Source organism: Equus quagga, chromosome 8 (assembly GCF_021613505.1).
Source record: "Equus quagga isolate Etosha38 chromosome 8, UCLA_HA_Equagga_1.0, whole genome shotgun sequence".
Taxonomy (NCBI): domain Eukaryota; kingdom Metazoa; phylum Chordata; class Mammalia; order Perissodactyla; family Equidae; genus Equus; species Equus quagga.
Window position 1 is genome coordinate 12551711 of NC_060274.1, and position 23127 is coordinate 12574837.

The following is a 23127-nucleotide window of genomic DNA, read 5'->3' on the forward strand; positions in this document are numbered from 1 at the left end:
CTTGGAAATCTTCTAAGTTTCCAATTCTTGTATTGAGGCTTTGTTTGAAAGTCTGGCTCAGGGGTTCCCAACCTGTGAGCTGAAACATTCTTCTACTGCAACATTTCCATAAAAATAGTGTGATATTGAGAGCCAGAAGCCATTGCATCTTCCATTTGCTTAAACGGCACACATTCATTTATTCCTTATTCATCAGCCAATAGGTGTGTACTCTGAGCCAGGCACGGCACAAGTCTCTGGAAATATAAAGACACGGTTCCCATCTTAGAGCAAGTTCCAGCCCAGAGTATGGTGAGTATGAGACTGATCCCACCCCAGACCATTTCAGGGCCTTGGTGGGGGTGCGGGGCAGCCAAACCTAATACTTAGCATCCTTTCATCCAAGAGGAAAACACGCAAGCCCAGCCGGGGGATTGGGTCATCCCTTCTCCATCATCCTGGTGGCCCTCAGATGGCCACAGCAGGGCTTGATGCTCTAGTGGTGTGCTGGAGCTGCGATCAGAAAGGACATGGGGATACTTTGTAAAAAGTCACCTTACATCAGAGCCTAAATCAAAGGAAAAACAGGAAATTATGTTGCATTTCAAAGCTTAATTCTGCAATACAATCTCCATCAAAATATATTCTTCATATTTTCTTACTTCACACATCTTTGTCTTCTGATTACTCCAAAAATATACAGACATTATTTCAATGAAAGGGACAAATGGGGTTGTTGATTCACTGGTTGTAGAAAGACAGTGACAAGGAAATTAGACATTAGGAGAAGAGAACATTCCAGATAAGAAGAGGACAAGCAAACAGGCTGCATTTAGCTTCTTCAGTCACATCCTTGCTAGGGAAATAGAGGATCATTTGCATATGGTACCAAAAAAGTACTAGTCAATCACCATTATTTACAACAGCCAAGACAAGGAAACAACCTAAGTGTCTATCAATAGATGAATGGATAAGGAAGTTGTGGTATATATATACAATGGAATATTATTCAGCCATAAAAAAACAAGGAAATCCTGCCATTTGCAACAACATGGATGGACCTTGCAGGCATTATGCTACGTAAAACGAGTCAGAGAAAGACCGACACTGTATGACCTCACTTATATGGGGAATCTAAAAAAAGAAAAAACAAACTCATAGAAAAAGAGATCAGACTTGAGGTTACTAGAGGCAGGGGAAATTGGAGGAAGGTTGTCAAAAGGCACAAACTTCCAGTTGTAAGATAAATAAGTAGAAGGGATGTAATGCACACCGTGATGACTACAGCTAACGCTGCTGTATGACAGACAGGAAAGTTGGTAAGAGAGTAAATCCTAAGAGTTCTCATCACAAGGAGAATTTTTCTTTCCCTCATTCTTTTCTTTGTATTGTATCTATGTGAGAAGATGGGTGTTGGCTGCACCTATTGCTGTAATCATTTCACAATATATGCAAATCAAACCACCATGCTGTCTGCCTTAAACTTATAGTTATGCATATCAATTATTGCTCAGTAAAACTGGGAAAAAAGAGTGCTAGTCAAAATAAATACATGGATTCTGCTACGTGAAAGCTGTCACACTTGCACAGTCAATCACTAACTAAAGCAAATGTTTGTGTCATTTCCCGGGAGGCTATACAACAGAGGTTCATTAAGATCACGAGCTCTGGAGTCAAGTGGAGTTGAGGGCAACTGCTTCCACTCCTTTCTAGCTATCTGACTTTGGGCAAACTATTTCATTTTCCTCTGGCCTCAGTTTCCCCATGGGACCAGTGGGGATAGTCCTACCTCATGGGGTTGCTGTGAAGAGTCATATGTGTTATTTTTAAGGCATTGCCCTGCCTCTGGCAGGTTCACATTTTAAAAAAACGTTCACATCATTAGCGTTTAAATATCAAATTTTCCAAATTACAATTGGTATTACATGTAATTTATTATATATATGGAATTTTGAGAATTCTCAAGGGTTTTGAAAGAGGTGGTTTTTCAATATAAAAATAAACTGGCTGTACCAGCTTTTTAAAATTGCACTGCCTGGTGCTGTGTTGGAGTCCCTGAATTTCTCTGTGGAAGTGTGACGCATTCATAAAAATCACATGCAACCCTTCCTTAAACACCAATATATCTCCCCCACATATGGTTTTATACTTTCTCCAGCAGTCAAGTTTTAGTCTCTCTGGGAAAAGCTTCCTCAATTATAGGAAATTAGCCATTTACCACGTAATAAGAATGCACCAGAAAAGAGCAGTCAGGATTTCCATTTCACAGGAAATTGACTGAAAGGTCTGAATCAGAAACAGGAAACATGTGTAATAATGGGCACCACAGAGCGCCATAAGTAGGCTCTTGTGCTGCCTGCACCGTGTTTCCAGGCCCAGGGAGGCTGAAAGCTGCGTCTGTTCCAGGCGAGGTCTCTCTTCCTCACAGACAAAACAGTTTGTCTTATGAAGTAATTATTAGTTCACATTTCTGCCGACCTTCTGGGAAAAATGCCTCTAGCTGCCCCGCTGGACAGGAGAATTTCCCTCCTCTCAGAGCCACACGTGCGGTTTAGCTCACCATGAAACTTGCACTGCAAATTCTTTGGGTGTTACTTTATGCAAACAATAAAGTGAAAACAATTTTCTGAGTTGTTTTAATCACCACAGATGAGGTTCTCCATGATGAGGGAATGCCCACAGCAGTCCAGACAGATCCTTTCTAAACGTGAGGAGGGGAAGGGCAAAGAACGCCCACCCATCTCACATCTGAGGATGAGGAGGGAGCCTTCAACACTCACTCATGCCTCTTCATGCAAAACAAGGGCAGAGGCTGTTGGTGTCTTCTCTGGGGAAAATAAATTTTGCATTTTTTTTTTAAGGAAGATTAGCCCTGAGCTAACTGCTGCCAATCTTCCTCTTTTTGCTGAGGAAGACTGGCCCTGAGCTAACATCTGTGCCCATCTTCCTCTACTTTATATGTGGGGTGCCTACCACAGCATGGCTTGCCAAGCGTTGCCAAGTCTGCACACGGGATCCAAACTGGCGAACCCCAGGCTGCCGAAGTGGAACATGCAAACTTAACCGCTGCACCACTGCGCAGGTCCCTAAAGTTTGCATATTTTTAATGGTGACTCGTTTCTAAACCTTAATTAAAAATCTGTTCAGGGGTTGGCCGGTGGCTTAGTGATTAAGTTCTCGAGCTCCACGTGGGCACCACAGGGTTTGCCAGTTGGATCCTGGGCGTGGATCTCCACAGTGCTCATGAAGCCATGCTGTGGTGGCATCCCACATAGAAGATCTAGAAGGACCTAGAATTAGGATGTACAACTACATACTGGGGCTTTGGAGAGAGAGAAAAAAAGAAGAAGATTAGCAATATTATTAGATCAGGGCCAATATTCCTCACTAAAAAGCATTAAAAAAAGTGCTTAAAGATCACTAAGTTCAACCCCTCACTTTGCAGATGATGAAAGTGAGAAATCAAATGACTAAGGTCTTTGGCACAGCCAGCTGAACATAAGTGATACCATATCATTATCGCTTTTGGAGGGAGGGGCTATGTGATGCCAAATGAAACTTATCATGAAGAACTGCCTGATATCAGTGCCCTCCAAACACTGGATTGGTTTGTTTGGTTTGACCAATTGATTGATTGCTTTTGTGCTGATTTTGACACGAATGCCCTGAAAATAATGTTCTTATATTTTCCTTTGCACAAAAATGACTGGGCCAGTGCCTCTTAGGAATGCTTACTTCTGACCTCAACTCCTGAGATGCTAATTCTGCCGCTCTGGAGTGAGGCTAAAGAGTCTGAATTTTTACAAACACACCCAGGAGATCTGGATGCAGAACCTGTGTGCTGAGAAAGCCTGTTCTAAAGTGCCTTAGCTCAGCCAAGACCTGCATCCCAACAACATGCATGAAAAGTTACGCTGACTGATTTACAGAGTTGTTGAAATGAAGTTCAACGTGTGGGAGTAACATGTGCATATCATGCTTTGAATAACACTGCTATATCATCACTATTAGAGGTACAGATTCAATTACATATAATTGTATGCTGACAAGTGCTGTACTCAAAATCATTTATTTTTCTTAACCAATTGACACCGTGGAAGTCAAGTTGACTTCTCGAGACCGAGCTAAATGCCCTGCTCTTAACATGATGGGAAGACCAAGGGCTACCACAAAGATTCAAGAAGCTCCATGTGGAAAGGAGCCAGGCCAGTCTAGTTTTGTTCACAATTGTACCCCTAGCACCCCACATTTGCTTTGCACATAGTAGTTGCCTGATAACCATATGTTTAGAAATTAATCAAATATAAAGGAATGTGAAATAAGATGAACATTTGGAAATGTCTCCGTATAAGTAAATACTAAATACTTGCAATTATAAAATTGATTAACTCTTGACATCAGCAACATGGTGGAGTGAGCGGGTTTCTTTGTCTCTCCGCCTTTGAACAACAACTAAATGGACATTCATTGATCAATGGAGGATACTCACATAGCACCTCAGCACACCTGAGAGACCTGCACTGCTATACATTGGAAGGCAGATGGACTACCCCTGGGGTGGAGGGGAGATAGGTGAGAACTTTCCAGCCCCTAAACAGCCTAGTACCTGCGAGTGTCTCTCTCCTGACTAACACGCTCATAGCACCGCCACGGCCCTGAGGGTGGGCGTGCACGTCAGTGCAACTGTGGAAACAGGTGACTTCAGCCCTAAGCCCCCCATGATTGCCCTGTGGACCAGTGAGAAAATCCACAGTCCCACAGCAGTTGCAGGGAGAGTCTCTGCTTGGTCCTAGTGGAGAGGCCCCACCCATCATGCACAAAGGCTAGGCGACCTAAGAGCAGAAGTGGCATGGCTGGGTGAGCTACCCGCCATCTGCGTTAAACACCCATAGCTCTGCTGTGGCACTGAGGGGGAAAGTGAGATCCAGCAGGACTGGATGGTGGCAGAGCTGTGAATCTGGGCAAATCAGCTCCCAGCTGCCACAAAAGCCCATAACACTGTTGCAGTCCCTAAGGAGGAAGCATGTCTAGGCAGGTCTGTGGGAGCAGAAGCAGCAACCCGAAGTCCCCATGTGATTGGTCCCACAGTATACGGGAGACCCCACAGGGCCACTGAGATTTTAAGGAGTGGCCCAGGCTTGGTCAGGAACAGCTGACAGGGATCCTGGTCAGCGCAGATTCCACAGCTGTGCCCCTCCCTCCCCCCCACCCCCTGCCATGGCAGCAAGTGGAAGCAGTAACCAAACGCCATCTCTATGCGGAGGCACAAATCCACACCATCAAGCAGTATGAAAAAATATATTAAATCTCCAGAACAGAAGGAAAATGACAAGTATCCAGAAAACAATCCTGAAGACATGGAAACCTATAACCTAAATGACAAAGAATTCAAAATATCTATCATTAAAAAACTCAATTAGTTAAAAGAGAATGCAGATATACAACTCAATGAGTTTAGGAGCTAGATCACAAAAGAGCTTGATACTATAAAAAAGAACCGATCAGAAATGTTGGAGATGAAAAACACAATGGAGGAGATTAAGAAAAATCTGGACTCCCTGAAGAGTATGGGTGATAATATGGAGGACAGAATTAGCAGTCTGGAGCATAGGAATACAGAAATGCTTCATATAGAGGAGGAGAGAGAACTAAGACTAAAAAGAAAGGAATAAACTCTCTGAGAAATATCTGACTCAATTAGGAAATGCAACATAAGGATTATAGGTATTCAAGAGGGAGAAAAGAAAGAGAATGGAGCAGAAAGCTTGTTCAAAGAAATAATAGCTGAGAACTTCCCAAACCTGGGGAGGGAGCTGGAAATCCATGTGACAGAAGCCAATAGATCTCCAAACTTTATCAATGCAAAAAGGCCAACCCCAAGGTTGCAAGCTTCACTATGCAAAAGTCAATGACAAAGAGAAAATATCAAAGGCAGGAAGGCATAAGAAAATAATCTACAAAGGAACCCCTATCAGGCTGTCACCAGATTTATCAGCAGAAACCTTACAGGCTAGGAGAGAGCAGAATGATATATTCAAAATTCTGAAAGACAAAAATTTTCAGCCAAGAATACTCGATCCAGTGGAAATATCCTTCAAATATGATGGAGAAATACAAACTTTCCCAGATAAACAAAAGTTAAGGGAATTCATCACCACAAGACACCACCTCCCTACAAGAAATGCTCAGGAAGGCCCTCATACCTGAAAAAGAAAAAAAGAAAGGAAAGCAGTTACAAAACCCAGAGCAAGGGTATAAGCAGAAAGAGAAAATCAGAAAATTGCAGCTGTCCATCAGAACAGGTTAGCAAATGGTTAAGTGTAACATTAAAGATAAAGGGAAGGGAAACATCAAGAATGAATATAATCTTGCCATTTTAACCACAAACTCACAACACAAGAAGAAAAAAAGATGTGACATTAACAATTTAGAAGGGGAAGAGGAGAGGGATGGCACCAGCTTAGTCTAAGGAAACAAGAGGCTATCAGAAATTGGACTATCTTATCTATGAGATGTTTTATACAAACCACATGGTAACCACTAAACAAATAATTAGAGCAGAGAAACAAATTACAAATAAGAAGAAAATTAAGAAAACCAACATAGAAAAATACCTAACTGAACTGGTAGTCCGAAATTCATGGGATGAGAAACAAAGGAAATTCAGGAAAACTGGAAAACGAGCAATAAAATGGCAGCATTAGGCCCCCACACTTAAATAATCACTCTACATGTAACTGGGTTGAATTCTCCAATCAAAAGACACAGAGTGGCAGGATGGATTAAAAAACAAGACCCCACAATATGCTGCTTCCAGGAAACACACCTCAGCCCCAAAGACAAACACGGACTCAGAGTGAAGGGATGGAAGACGATACTCCAAGCTAATAGTGAACATAAGAAAGCAGGTGTCGCCATACTTATATCAGACAAAGTAGACTTCAAGGCAAAACAGATAAAGAGGGACAAAGAGGGACATTTTATAATGATAAAAGGGACACTCCACCAAGAAGATATAACACTTATAAATATATATGCATCCAACACAGGAGCACCAAAGTATGTAAAGCAGCTATTAACAAAACTAAAAGGAAACATCAACAACAATACAATAATAGTAGGGGACCTCAACACCCCACAAACAGCAATGGATAGATCATCCAGACAAAAAGTCAACATGGAAATTGTACAATTAGATGAAAAACTAGACCAGACAGACTTAATAGATATATACAGAACACTCCATCCAAAAATGGTAGGTTACACATTCTTCTCAAGTGCACATGGAACATTCTCAAGGATAGACCACAGTTGGGAAACAAAGCAAGCCTCAACAAATTTAAGAGGATTGAAATAATATCAAGCATCTTTTCCAACCATAATACTATGAAACTAGAAATCAGTTACAAGAATAAAGCTGGGAAAGGGGCAAAGATGTGGATATTAAACAGCATGCTACTGAACGGTCAATGGATCATTGAAGAAATCAAAGGAGAAATCAAATATTATCTGGGGACAAATGAAAATGGGAACACACCATACCAACTCATTTGGGATGCAGCAAAAGCAGTCCTAAGAGGGAAATTCATTGCAATACAGGTTCACTTCAATAAACAAGAAAAATACCAAATAAGAAATTTCAAACTACACCTAACAGAATTAGAAAAAGAAGAATAAACAAGGCCCAAAGTCAGTAGAAGGAGGGAAATAATAAAAATTAGAGCAGAAATAAATGAAATTGAAACAAAAAAGACAGTAGAAAGGATCAATGAAACAAAGAGCTGGTTCTTTGAGAAAATAAACAATATTGATAAACACTTAGCCAGGCTCACTAAGAAAAAAAGAGAAGACTCAAATAAATAAAATCAGAAATGAAAGAGGGAAATCACAATGGATACCACAGAAATACAAAAGATTATAAGAGAATGCTACAAAAAACTACATGCCAACAAACTGGACAATCCAGAAGAAAAGGATAAATTCTTAGACTCTTAAAACATCCCAAAACTGAATCAAGAAGAAATACAGAATCTGAATAGATCAATCACAAGTAAAGAGATTGAAACAATAATCAAAAATCTCCCCAAAAGTAAAAGCGCAGGACCAGATGTCTTCTCTGGAGAATTCTACCAAACGTTCAAAGAAGAATTAATACCTATCCTTCTCAAACTATTCCAGAAAATTGAGGAAGATGGAGCACTTCCTAACACATTCTACGAGGCCAACATCACCCTGATCCCAAACCTAGACAAGGACAACACAAAGAAGGAAAACTACAGCCAATATCACTGATGAACATGGACGCAAAAATCCTCAACAAAATACTGGCAAACTGAATACAGCAATACATTTAAAAGATCATACACCATGACCAAGTGGGCTTTATACCAGGGACACAGGGATGGTTCAACATCTGCAAGTCAATCAACGTGATACACCACATCAACAAAATGAGAAACAAAAACCACACGATCATCTCAACAGATGCAGAGAAAGCATTCGACAAGATCCAACATCCATTTATGGTAAAAACTCTCAATAAAATGGGTATAGAAGGAAAGTACCTCAACATAATAAAGGCCATATATGACAAACCCATAGCCAACATCATACTCAATGGGCAAAAACTGAAAGCCATCCCTCTCAGAACAGGAATAAGACAAAGGTGCCCACTCTCACCACTCTTATTTGACATAGTACTGGAGGTTTTGGCCAGAGCAAGTAGGCAGGAAAAAGAAATAAAAGGAATCCGAATAGGCAAGAAAGAAGTAAAACTCTCACTGTTTGCAGAATACTTGATCTTATATATAGAAAATCCTAAATGATTTATCAGAAAGCTATGAGAAGTAACCAACAATTACAGCAAAGTTGCAGGATACAAAATCAACTTACATAAATCAGTAGCATTTCTAGACTCTAACAACAAACTAACAGAAAGAGAACTCAAGAACACAATCCCGTTCACAATTGCAACAAAAAGAATAAAATATCTTGGAACAAATTTAACCAAGGAAGTGAAAGACCTATACAATGAAAACTACAAGACTTTCCTGAAAGAAACTGATGACGACATACAGATAGAAAGACATTCCATGCACATGGATTGGAAGAATAAACATAGTTAAAACGTCTATACTACCTAAAGCAATCTATAGATTCAATGCAATCCCAATCGGAATCCCAATGACATTCTTCACAGAAATAGAAAAAAGAATCCTAAAATTCATGTGGGGCAACAAAAGACTCCAAATTGGTAAGGCAATATCCGAGAAACGAGAAGAAAGCTGAGGACATCACAATCCCTGACTTCAAAATATACTACAAATCTACAGTAATCAAAACAGCATCGTACTGGTACAAAAACAGGCACACAGATCAATGGAACAGAATTGAAAGCCCAGAAACAAAACCACACATCTATGGACAGCTAATCTTCGACAAAGGAGCTGAGAACATACAATGGAGAAAAGAAAGTCTCTTCAACAAATGGTGTTGGGAAAACTAGACAGCCACATGTAAAAGAATGAAAATAGACCATTATATTACGCCATTCACAAAAATAAACTCAAAATGGATCCAAGACTTAAAGGTAAGATCTGAAACCATAAGTCTTCTAGAAGAAAATATAGGCAGTACACTCTTTGACATCAGTCTTAAAAGGATCTTTTCGGACACCATGTCTTCTCAGACAAGGGAAACAATAGAAAGAATAAACAAATGGGACTTTATCAGACTAAAGAGCTTTTACAAGGCAACGGAAAACAGGATTGAAACAAAAACACAACTCACCAACTGGGAAAAAGTATTTACAAATCATATATCCAACAAAGGGTTAATCTCCATAATATATAAAGAACTCACACAACTCAAAAAGAAAAAAATCAAACAACCCAATCAAATAACGGGCAGTGGATATGAACAGACATTTCTCTAAAGAAGATATTTGGATGGCCAGTGGACACATTAAAAGATGCTCATCATCACTGATCATCATGGAAATGCAAATCGAAACTACCCTAAGATATCACCTTACACACATTAGAATGGCTAAAATAACCAAAACAAAAAATAGCAAATGTTGGAGAGGTTGTGGAGAAAAAGGAACCCTCACACACTGCTGGTGGGAATGCAAACTGGTGCAGACACCATGAAAAACAGTATGGACATTTCTCAAAAGATTAAAAATAGAACTACCATATGACCCAGCCATCCCCCTACTGGGTATCTATCCAAAGAACTTGAAGTCAGCAATTCAAAGAGACCCATGCACCCCCATGTTCACTGCAGCATTATTCACAGTAACCAAGACATGGAAGCAACCTAAGTGCCCACTGACTGATGACTGGGTAAAGAAGATGTGGTATATGTATACAATGGAATACTACTTAGCCAGAAAAAAGGATTAAATCGTCCCATTCACAGCAACATGGACGGACCTTGAGGGTATTATGATAAGCAAAAAAAGCCAGATAGGGAAAGACAAACCCTGTATGCCTCCATTCATATGTGGAAGATAAACAAACACATAGACAAAGAGAACGGATTAGTGGTTACCAGGGGAAGGGGGATGGAGGTGGGCACAAAGGGTGAAGGGGCGCACCTATAATATGACTGACAAATAATAGTGTACACCTGAAATCTCACAAGGTTGTAAACTATCATAACCTCAATAAAAAAATAACAGAAAAAAATCGTTAATCTTAGCACTCAAAAAAATTGATTAACTCTTTCATAGAAAAATGACAATTCATATGTTTAAGAAGGAGTCAACCACCAGTCTGGGAGGAAAAGGAAGGCAAGAAAGCCAATGCTTGAGAGGAAGTTTGCCCTTTCTTCCCAGGATCAGTCCCTGTTTCTGATCCCCTAAGTTTTCCATTACTCTAAACCACAAGTTTCTGCAAGGCTCAGTGTTTTAATTAAACCCCAATGATGAACACAGACTTTCCGCACTTTGTACTGCTTTGCACCATTATGCTTCAAAGCAGGGTTTAAAGAAAACAGTGAGGAGGGGCTCATACTAGTCAACGCGTCACAAGTTTGCATTCCCCTCACACCAAACAACCACAGAATAATGGTGTTCAGAATTATCTGGAGTGTATAGAATGGCACTTTATGATCATTTTCTGGCCTTCCAGCGTTGGCATTCTGTTCTTGATTTGCCTGTTTCGTGTCCACAAAGTAAAGCTCTGTCTGTGTGACTCAGGCTGTGAAAATGCTTCACTTGGCAACTGACATGGTGTTCCCCCCACAGGGCTCCGCAGAAGTCCAGGAGAAACAAGAAGGCCAGCGCTCGCGTCCCTCCCCTGGTGCCATCTCTAATGGTCCCAGCGGCCCTTGCCAATAGCCACAGTGGAAGGTGGAGGCTGGAAGGGAAAGCCGTGTCCTGAGCTAAACTCTGCTCAGAGAGGCTTCATTCTGAAATTGATGGGACAGTGGGAGACTTTCTTTCCTTCTCTTCCTTCCTTCCTTCCTTCCTTCCTTTCCTCCTTCTTTCTTTCTCCTTCCTTCCTTTCATTCTTTTTCTTTCTTTTCTTTTTCTCTTTATCCCTCTCCCTCTCCCCCTCCTCATCCTTCCTCTTTCCTTTCTTTCTCTGCAGGTCTCCTGTGAAAATAAAAGGAGCAAAAATGGCAAAGAAATGTTCTACTAGCAGAGATTTCTGTGGATCACACCGGCCTTTTCCCAAGGCTGTCACTCTCTCTGACTCAGCTCTTTGCTTTCAGGGTGAGAGACACAATTAGCTGCTGTGAAAAAGTATGAAGAAACAGAGAGAAAATTCAATAACTAACCCCAATAGGAGAGCTGCAATTACACTTTAATCTGAAAAAATCACCTGATGTTTAGCTTTATGGTCTGTGCAAATTCTGTGGGTGTCACCCACAGTACCAAGTAGTATCCTTGGCCACGGCATAACATCCAAAGAAGTTGGCAAGATAACCTTGGATCAGGACACTGAATCTTTTATACTTGAATTAAATACTATGAAATGACTTTTGGACTCTGAACACGATTATGACATTCACTGAGTCTGCCAAGTTTACCATGAAAATAAGGGGAAAATATGTAGTTTAAATATTAAACAATTCAATTTTTTTTGGACAGTCCCCTTCTAAAGTGGACCAAGATTGTGCAGGCTGCAGATATTCATTTCACAAAGAAGAATGGGTTTCAGCTATCAGCTCTCGAAGGCCATTCGTTCCAGTTACAGTGTGGACGCACCTCGGAGTAGGATGGCTCCATTGCAGGGCCATAAAGTTCAAGTCCAGGAGGTGAGATGGCATCTTCATTTCAGTCTACTGTTTTGAAATTCCCAGGTCAGCATTTGCTGGTGAGTTTTAAAGGGGAACTCAAGAAGATTTGCAAACAGCTCCAGGCTTGCTGCCTTTTCGATGTTTCAGAGTCATTCTGTTCCTGAGTGTCCATCATCTCAAGTCATTCTCGGCATCCCAGCTCTGCCATCTGTGAATAAGTGCACTGATTTGTGGTTGGTAAGCACCAAGCACTCATCCCAGAAAATTGTCATTTGAATGATTTATGTGCATGTCCTGAGCCCCATCGGGCACTAAAGAGATGGATGCTTTGCTAATAAATCTCACATTCGTCAACATTAATTTAAGGTGATCCAAGTTGGCAGTCAAAAGCATACTTTTCAATAAGCACTCAACTTTTCTTCTATTTAGGAGAATATATTACCAACTTCTGCGAAATACCATTTGCAAGAAGCTGAGCTGGAGTAGGTTTAGGAACTTAGCGGTGTTAAGCTGTCTGCCCCAAACACATTCAGTCCACGTGTACACATGTGATCAGCAAGCAGATGGTGTCACTGCTCACAAGCCCTCCACAGTTGTCTCTGCCCAACCACAACCACTTAGCAGGCTCAGGCAGCCCTGTCAATTGTGCCATCCTGGAAGGAGGACCTGGAAGCACTGCAACAACAGAGGACAGGACCAGAGTCTGTGCTCAGAGGACACGAAATGAAGAAGAAACCTGGACCATGAGCTCTTGGAGATCATAATCCAGTTGAGGAGATAAGATGGTGCCCATGAAAGTGTAAGTCAAGCAGGAAGTGACCATGTACCCAAAGATGGGCAGAGCTTCAAGGAGGGAGAGATAAACATGTTGGATTGAGCAGGGAAGGTGGCGAGGAGGCTGTTAGAGGCTCAGAACCTGCAGAGGAGGAGGAAGAGGGTCCTGAGGGAGGCATGGGGAGGAAGAGTGGCTTGAAGCAGAGGTCACATTGGAACATGGAGTGCCCTGAAAGTCAAGCTGGCAGTTGGCCTGTCCTCTCCCGGGCAACCCAGAGCAGCAAAGGTTTCTGAAGAAGGGAGAAGAAGAAACCGATGTTTTCTAAAGGTTAATACAGAGGTTGTGCTGGGGTGGGGGTAAGAAGAATCAGAAGCCTGGTAGTGGACAGAGCTGTTAGGACATCATTGTCATCATCGAGGCCCACGGCTTCGAACGATGGGTGTGTATTCCCAGATGTGCTCAAGGAGAACCACTGGGATGTGGGAAGAAAATATGGAAATTCTTACTTGTATTTATTTTTTAAATTATCATCTATTTGAGTGTATATTTATATATTTTAAATGAAGATACTAGTTTAATAGAAAATGAATATGTTACAGACTGACTTGTGCCCCTCCCCACCCCCACAAATTCATATGTTGAAGCTCTAAGCCCCAACGTGACTGGATTTGGAGACAGGGCCTTAAGGAGGTAATAAAAGGCAAATAGGCTCATAAGTGGGGCCTTATTTTGATAGCACTGGTGTCCCTATAAAAAGAGGAGGCGACCACATCTCTGTCTCTGCACATGCACAGAGCAGAGGCCATGTGAGGACACAGTGAGAAGGGGGCCATCTACAAGCCAGGAAGAGAGCTTTACCCAGAAACCAACCTGAAGGTCACCTTGATCTTGGATTTCTGGCCTCCAGAACTGCGAGAAAATAAATTTCTGTTCTTTTTTTTTTTTTTTTTTTTTATACGTGGGAAGCCTACAACAGCATGGCTTTTGCCAAGCAGTGCCATGTCCACACCCAGGATCTGAACTGACGAACCCTGGGCCACCAAGAAGTGGAACATGCGAATTTAACCGCTGCGCCACCAGGCCGGCCCCTAAATTTCTCTTTAAGCCCCCCAGTCTGTGGCAACCCTACAGACTAATACAGTATATAGTAGGTCAACAATCAAGAATTGGAAGAGGGAATTATATCTCAATTTTTTAAAAAAAACTTTAACAAATTGAGGAGCACACAGAACATATTTTCACAATGTGCATGATCAAAAGAGTTTTGGGGAAAATGCTTTAAGGTGGTAGGGGCCTAACTTGAGATGGCAGTGAGTGCTAGAAGCTACTTCAGAGGAAAAATAGAAACTTGGTGAGCCAGTGGATGAGGAAATGAAAGGAAGAGAAGGATGGATGCGCTCTCTGGGTTTTCCACTCTGGGAGTGGGGAGAGACAGCGCCATCTCTGCTAGAGATAAGGATGGCAGAGTTGCTCCCACAAGGAGACTCAGAGAAGCTCAAGGACCACAAAGACTGATGGAATTCCTTGTGGAACGCCCTCTGGACAAGAAAGACAACTTGCTAGAGAGGTGAAAGGAAAATGGGAATTTCAAGGGAAGAGAGACTTTTGAGGGGGATAGGCTGGGCAAAAGTATCAGGGAGGTCAAGTGGAATGAACCGGGAAATGCCTTCTGGAATGCCATGAGGAGGTCATTGAAAACTTTCAAAAAGTGACTTCAGTAGGGGGGAGAGGGTGGGAGCTGGAGCGCAGGGGGTTAAGAGGGGACGAATGGAGAGGAAATGAAGGCAGCCGGTTATGTTTAGATTTCTACTCTTAAAATGTCAGTGTCAAAGTCAGAGCGGTAGGGGGTGGGACGATGTAATGTGTCAGCTTTCCCTTTCATCTCCGACCCCAGAGGAATTCCCTATTAGTCGTTAAACAGTGTTAAGTGGTAACTGGGGCTGGGGAGGTGGGACCCGGGGTGGGGGTGGTGAGGCAACAATATGGTGTTCAATCCCGTTCCAGAACCTTCCAGACAGCTCTGGTTTTGTGTGTGTGACAGAAGATAAGATAGCTCTCATTTTGTAAAGTCAGAAAGCATAAACAATTCCCAAATCCATATACTGATTAGAAGTTTGGAAATTTCTCCCAAATTTCACATCATATTTGATAGCTTAATGTCAGAAGAAGATCTGACAGAAATGGTGGGAAAAGGTTGGAATTCATTTGGGCATCAGTACCAGAGTCTCATCCACCAGCAGTTAGACACCCAGGAGACACCATCTCAGTATTTTGGCTTTCCCTGGATGAAAAACTGTTTACTCTCCATTTCACAACTGTGCAAATAAATCAAAGTCACATGTGAGAACTAATTAATGCTTATAAAATTCTTTGAGATCCACAGATGAAAGGGGCTATTTAAGTGCAGAGTATTATCAGCTAAGGATTGAACAAATCTGATCCTCCTGGAGAATAAACTCTGTCCTGGGAACAAATTTGGTACTTTTGGAAGCTACATTAAACATTTTAGGGGAAAAGCAATAATTACTAACTCTTCAATAACCAATCTTTCCGTTTCTAGAAGTATCTTACTAGTTTACATCTTTGGACATTTATGGACTTTGTACAAAATATCAACATCTGTTGCACAGAATCATTGACCCTCAGGGCTGGAGGGGTCACCTAGCCAACTCCTTTGCTCATTCAATTCCCTCTGTGATATGCACACCAATGGCTGCCCAACCCATGCTTGGTTCCTCCAGCAGGGCACTTGTTACCCCCCATTCTCACTTTTTCTCTTCTGAAGATAGTTTTAAAAGTCCTTTTTACCATCTTTTGCATCTTTTAAGGCCAAGGCTTATTTTAGGCTTCTGCTGCCCTAAATCTCTTCTCATGGAAATGAACCTTGGTTCTTCACTCTTCTCTTTCCATATTGGTGCACATGCTTTTAAAATCTGATCCCATTGGCCAGGGCCCAGACTTTCTGCAATAATGACTTGAAACTTTTCTTGCAAATGTGCATAGACTCTCCCAACGTTTTTTGTGCACAGTGACTTGCCTAAACTCGAAAAATAAAACCTGACATGACTGTAGGGTCACATGGCTCATATATATTCTCAGAGAGTGGTTCAACTGGTCACCGAGTGTTAGGCTGAAGAGATCATCTTTAGATCAATGGAATCTGATATTACAACAGCAGTCCCTCCTCAAGCCAATAATGACCTACTAGGATCAGTGAGCACAATTGGTTAGAATAAAGTAATGATGGGCTCGGGGCTGGCTCCCTACAAGGCCTTAGCTGTCTCCTGCCCAGATGGTCCAATGGATTTGCCAGTGCCATTGGTTATGAGAGGGAGGGGCAGAGTGTGGATGGCTCAGAATAATCCCCGCACAGGTCTCTGGAAACAACAGATCATAGTAGCATCCACATGAGGGATACCTCAGGCTGGAGCTCTGCCAGGGAGAAAAGACAGTGACGGAAGGAAAGACAGGAGCCATGAGAAATAAGGCCTCACGGAATATGCCTTGGCTGAGAGAGGGGAGGAAGGGCAAAGTGCAAAGAGAAAGGAGAGGAACATTCAGAAATTACCCAAGGTATGGCCTTGGACAGTCTCTTCCCATATCTGGACTCTCCATGCGGATATCCAATGTGTGTTTGAGGAGAGCCTTTTACAAACTCTTAAGTATGTGTGTGTATGCTGAGGGGCGAGGGGTTGCAGGCAAGTGCATGCTTCACATGCACGTGCATAAGTGTGTGTGTGTTTGTAAGGTGGGGCTGCCAGTAGGGCGGGGGGTGAGGGGGTGACGCTTGCTTGCTTTTTCTCCCTTGGCTCAGATGTTCAGGTAAGGGGAAAAGTACAGGTGGGGCTGGAGTAGGGTTGTACCCAGCGTAAAGGCGGGGAGCCACCCCTAGGGGCATACACCTGAAATCTCAAAGTTCAAAGAGGTAACAAAGGCTGTGTGTGCTCACAGTGTGAGTTTCACACAAATGAAAATATACGCCCAGGTGTTCACCCTCTAGAATTTTACAGTGCAAATTAGGAAGCTGGTCCTCCTAACGTGGCAATAAAACATCAAATGCTCGAGCTACAGTCTCTCAGCAGGCATGGGAAAATGGTTTGTCTTGGACCCGTGGACAGCCATTAATACAACGAGGAAGTTAAAGAAGGAGGAATCATGAAAGTTTCAAGTTCACAGAGAATTTTTCTCCTTGTCCAAACACAACAGCGTCTCATGAATGCCAGACCGTGGGCGCGGGCTGTGAAATTCCACAGAAACAGAATTCTCTTGACGTGAGCTCTTCCTATGGGAGCCTCAGTTCACAGAGGTTTCCACCCCAAATTTATCTGTGGAGGATCACATAGGAAGCAGCTGCGGGGGCGCTGGAACTAGAGCGATTCACAGAAAGAGGGCACACTCTCTCACCTCACCCGAAACCAGTCCTTTGTTATGCATTTGACAAAGAACTAACTCTCCAGGAAGACCATTTCACACTAACTGGATATTTAACTTTATGTTCACATAAACATTCAATGGATTACTTACCAATAACAAGAAGTTTTAAAGGAGCTCTTTTAAAACAGAAATTCAGGCAAATTGTCCCCCATTCCCCTCTCCCCCCCCCACCCCCAATTAGTGAAAAGGAGACACACTTTTCTCAACCTACCTCAAAAATCGACCTGTTTGGGGGAAAGTAGTTACGTGTTTTCTACTCAGAAAATTATATGGAACAATCTGATACGGTTTCACAATAATTGTTTGGAGCTGTTGCTAACAAAATGGCTCAAGAAACAGTGTTAAGTTTCAAGTTGACAAAAAGTAACTACCCGAGGAGAGGATGTGTCTGCACTGATGGCTCTCTTTTCTGGGTCCCCATGGCACTTAGTCTGCCTGTGACCATTATAATTATATAATTGGAGTTTTTGTGCCTGGCCACACTCTACCTCCAACCTTCCATGTCACTGTGAAGGTCCTGGAGAAAGGGGCTTACCTTCCTCGTGTTTTGATTCCCCTGGAACCCAGGCCAGTGCCTTGAAGAGACGTTCCACGACGTCTAGTGAGAGTGTGGGGAACACGCTTAGATGCGGTAGGTTGGGGTCAGATTACACGGGGCTTTGGAATCCGAGCAGAAGAACCTGGTCTTCATCCATCATCGGCCAGAAGGAGCCACTTAAGGTTTCTGAGCAGAGGGTGAGAGGAAAAATTGTACTTCAGCCCAGCAGTGGGGCACCAGAGTGGAAACTGTTGCCAGAGGCGGCAAGCATAGACACTAGGGGTAAATCTAGATTTTTCAGAAAGTAAAGCAGAACTTGGGGACACTTTCAAGGAGATGGAAGACATGCAAGTGTAAAGTTGTCTCTAGTCTATGAGATCAGATCACTGAAAGAGATGCCCCCCTAAGAGACACTCGCGTGAGGATGTGGGGGAAATAAGGCCGCTGTTGGTCACAGGGAATTTGAAGAGATCCCCAAGCTGAAACATCTAGATGGCAACTATGACTCAGAAAGGAGTCAGGGCTAGAGATTCCAATCTAGACGTCACCCGTGTAGTGACTGCTCTGAAAAGCGAAGACATCACGCGCATGCCCCAGAATCTGCTTGTCGGGGTGCGGGGGAGAGGTCCAGCCAAGGGTACCCGGAGGATCTGCCCAGGAGCTAAGGGAACCAGGCCAGGCTGCCTCAGGTGACCTCTAGGGAGAGCTTCCTGAGGAACGGGGGCAGGGATGACGGCAGTGGGGTGTCAACAGCAACAGCCTTGGAAGAAAGTGAGGCCCGAGGAAAGACATGGCAGTTTTTTTAAAGGAGGTCATTCGCGGGGAGCAAGACACTTCAGTAAGTGCGGGGAGCAGAGGCCAGGTTGCAGAGCACAGATTCAGAAGAAAGAAAATATGAAGACACCAGCAGCAGTGGCTGTGGGCTGCCCTTGAGGTGGCCGTTCGGGAGCTACAGGAAGGAGCAAGACTGGGGGAGGTTATAATAATCCTCAATCCTGAGCATGGTGTCAAAGCTCCATGTGGGAACAGGCACCCCAACTCTCTTCTCCAGCTGACAGGTCCATACATTACACCTTTAAATGGCCCAGGTTTCTGGACATGTGGTTCCTCTGTGTCCAAAGCCCCTCTGAGCCCAGAGAAAGAGCCCACTTAGAGAGTGCCTGGGGAGCATGTGGAGAGGCCACAGGGCGCCAGGAACTGAGCGTTTCTTGGAACTCTGAGCGCCGGTGCTGGTTTCAAGGCCGCAGCCACATGTGCTGCTGGTAGGGACTGTGTAGAGAGAGCAGACGGCCTGTGGGCTCCCCGGGCAAGCGCACACAGTGGCCACATCAAAGGGATGGGGCAGTGGCACTGTGAGTTCCTTGCTCTTCCCCACGAGTGGACCACAACTCTGGGATGTCACAACTGAGTCCAGCTGAATCTAAGCACTTGTGTTGCAAGTACCCATGAGTCGGCCAAGGAACACGGACTCTGACATCTCCTGAGTGAGAGAGATTCAGGGTCAGAGGCTCCTTTCTGGCACATCCTTCACACTGGAGAAAGCTGGAGGGAGCCCGCCGATGTCTTCACACGGCACGGATACTGTAGAGGCGCAGGAATGGGAGGTGCTGCAGTCTGAACGCTTATGCCCCGCCCCCCCCCCCATTCATATAATGAAATACTGAGCCCTGAGGTGATGGCTTTAGGAGTGAAGGCTTTGGGAGGTGATTAGGTCATGAGGGCGGAGACCTCATCACTGGGATCAGAGCCCCTATAAAAGAGGCCGCAGAGAGCTCCCTTGCCCATTCCCCGACGTGAGGACACAGCACGACGGCACTTGCCAGACCCCAACTCCGCCAGGGCCATGATCTTGGATGTCTCAGTCTCTAGAACTGTGAGAAATAAATGTTTGTGGCTTATAAGCCACCCAGTTCGTGGTCTTTTTGTTACAGCAATCCAAACGGACTAAGATAGGCCTTAAAGGAAACTATGATGCAGCCAGAATTTTGGAAGCTTCCAAAAGCCGATAAGCTTAGGAGAATCTGGAATCAAAGCAGTGGTAATGCCTTCCTGGCTGGGCAATTCTACCATTTAATGAAGAATAACTGAAGAAACCCCTAAGATTTCACCAAATACTATCTCTGCATTTGACTTCCTTCAGCAAAATGTCCTAAAATTTCCAGAAAATATCCATTAGTGACAAATTGTTGTTGCAATTTGCATGGCTCTGATCTTCAAGGGCGAAATGGGTGGTTTTGCTGAACTGAATCTTCAGTGTGAGGAGCACTAGGAACAGACAACACTTAGATAGCTCTTAGCACGCGCCTGCACTGTCCCTGGTGCTTCTTACACACTGACTCACTTCACACGCACAAACCCTGCAACGTAGGTATTTTTACTGCCCCCACTTTACAGAGGAGGAAAGTAAGATAGGAGGAGACTGAGTCCAAGGAAATGCAGTCAGCTAGGGATAAACAGCGATTGGATCCAGGTAGCAAGGCTCCAGGGTCTGTGCCTTGACCACTGAGCTGTACTGCCTGGAGAAGGCGGAAGTCCCTGACCTAGAAGTTGCTCAGGACAGCAGGAGGGGGAGAAAAGTCAAAATGGAATATGGACATGACGGGGTGAGTGTAGGGGCGGAGGCGTATGGTGGGACCATGGGCACGTGGGAGAGGCCTGCAGCCATTACAATGGGTCCTGGAAAGGCTGTCCAGAGGGGCTGACACATGAGTGAGCCTTGCAAGAAGACAGGGGAGGAAGGGGCTGGATATCATGCCAAAGAAGAGCAACAGCAAAGACATGCAGGAACCTGCCAGACGACGGGCCAGAGGGCGAGGAAGGGGCATTAAGAGACGAGGCTGAGGAGAGGGTGGGAAGGGGCCACAGAGTCCCTAAAAGCCAGGCTGGGAGGCTGGATTTAATCTGCAGGAGATGGGAGCCAATCAGGGGCATTCCCAGGGGAAGGACATGGTTGGATACGCATCCTATTTTAGGTGGAAAGTGGTGAAACTAGGGTAGGGCGTGGGGACTGATCAGAAGGTTAACAATGGCCAAAAAGCAGCCAACTGAGAGCAAATAAGTAAGAAAAAGACCACTTCTAACACTAACTTCTTTCTCTCTCTTTACAAGCACCAACACACCAGCCCCTGCATTGCAGAGAAGCTGAGTTCATCTTGAAAGCAACAAAGAGAAGGGGGTCCTTTTTGAAACTTTTTGGTGGGAGCTTAGCCTTTTGAGCTGGACCACTTATTATGTCATTTTCTTTTCCACCAGAATCCCTGCAGGGGGCAGTGCCGAGAAGGAGCAAATCAGAAGCTCCTGTGTTGTGGGGCTGGCAGCAGAGAATTGCACTGATGACCCCTCCACACCAAGCATTTGACTTCTCCTAGACAGCTGAGAAAATCTTGAGTTGAAATCCAAGGCAGTTACAGGACCCCAAGGCAGCTGAGATGCTCCTGACCACCCAGCTAACTTCAGGACAGCCTGCTTGTCAAGGACTCATGAAGACATGCAGGGACCAGCATGCAACACACAGAATTCACACCAACCTTTTTTTTTTAAAGACTGGCACCTGAGCTAACCTCTGTTGCTAATCTTCTTCTTTTTCTTTTCTTCTTCTTCTTCTCCCCAAAGTCCCCCAGCACATAGTTGTATATTCTAGTTGTAGGTCCTTCTGGTTGTACTATGTGGGACACCGCCTCAGTGTGGCTTGACGAGTGGTGCCAAGCCCATGCCCAGGATCCGAACCAAGGAGACCCTGGGCCACTGAAGTGGAGGGCGCGAACTTAACCACTCGGCCACGGGACTGGCCCCCACACTGACCTTCTTAAATGCAATCCACAGAGCTGAAGAGGAAAGACTTCACATTCCGCTTGACTGAGCAGCTCCATCATCTTCCAAGTCATTCTGTCCTAGGAGAAAACAAGTAGGCTCATTAATTACTCGCATGAGTTATCAATTCACACCACATCAAACAAAAAGCTCACATTTCATGGACAAGATGAAGTGCAATTCAGAACAAACTGCAGCGATGATCCATGCAAATGCCTGAGTTTTGAGGCTTAATTTATACAAATAACAGATAACCCGACTCTCCCCATTGGTTCTCAGGACAGCTAAAGCATCATTTAGGGTTTCTGCCTGGGAGTGGCAAGGAACGGTTATAGAGAGAAGAGGTTTTAGGCACTGTATTGGATACACACTCTGCAATGACCTTCCCATATTTTCAGCCTGTTCCTGAACGGCAATTTGTCCCTGGCTCCACGTCTTGGAAATCTTAAAGCTCTTGAGCTGGCTGAGGCCTTAGACTAATAGAGTTCAAACCTCTCATTACCCTTAAAAAACTGCAATACAGTCAGAGGGTCAGTTAACGGGAGCACTAGATGTAAAAACTCAAAAGAAATGTATGTTAATTGAGCATCTCTTGGTGCCAGGCCCTGTGTTCTCTGCTCTAAATACATGATCTCACGCAGTTGTCATGATTGCCTCATGAGGGATACACAGGCACAGAGATGGAGGCTGAGTTCTTGGGTTCATTGACTACTTATCTGAGTATCTGCTACATGTCAGGCACCAAGGTAGGTGCTGAGTATACAAAGGAGAAATAGACACACTTCGCTTCCTGCCCATAGGAAGGTCACATTCTGGCAGGGATGGGGGAGGGGAGTCAGGCAACTTAATTAGCACTGTGATGTTCAAACAGCAGCTCATTAGAAGCTCATGAAATAATTTAGTGGATCTTGATCAGCATGAAAAATAAATGAATGAACAAATAAATAAAGTAGAAGAGAATAACACAGAATGGAAAATAGTGTGCATGCAATATCACATGGATATATGTCTATATATCTATATCAATCATATATACGTCTGTGTGTACTGGTTTGCAATGTACAATATATTTTCTCTTGTAGGTCATGGTGAAAAAAAGTGTGAAAGCTCTCAAGTTACAGAACAAAGTGACAAGTGCTTTATTAGAAGTTCATGCAAAATGGTGAGAGCAAAAAGGAGTGAGTGTCTGCCTGTGGATTAGTTAGCACCTAGCTCCAGAGTGAGCTGGGTACCATTCTGGTTTCTCACCAAGAAGTCTCTGAAGGATGGGATGCCCAAATCTAATGCTTGGAGCTAAGAAGAGCTTGAAAAGGACTGGTATGAAGTTTCAGGGACTAGGGAA

General features: G+C 43.7%; 1 protein-coding gene across 9 annotated transcripts in view; it reads right to left on the minus strand.

The window, feature by feature from the left end:
* Positions 1-21861, minus strand: part of TIAM2 (TIAM Rac1 associated GEF 2) — a 264594-nt gene extending 242733 nt beyond the window's left edge. For 5 of the 9 annotated variants that reach the window (XM_046669287.1, XM_046669286.1, XM_046669290.1 and 2 more), the window contains exons 1-4: positions 21777-21861; positions 17973-18161; positions 12197-12436; positions 73-492 (exon numbers count right to left, since the gene is read on the minus strand). The gene's annotated coding sequence lies outside the window, so the exon portion shown is untranslated. The remainder of the gene's footprint in view (positions 1-72; positions 493-12196; positions 12437-17972; positions 18162-21776) is intronic. The other 4 variants (XM_046669283.1, XM_046669285.1, XM_046669284.1 and 1 more) reach the window with 4 other exon arrangements.
* Between the last annotated feature and the right edge of the window lie 1266 nt (positions 21862-23127).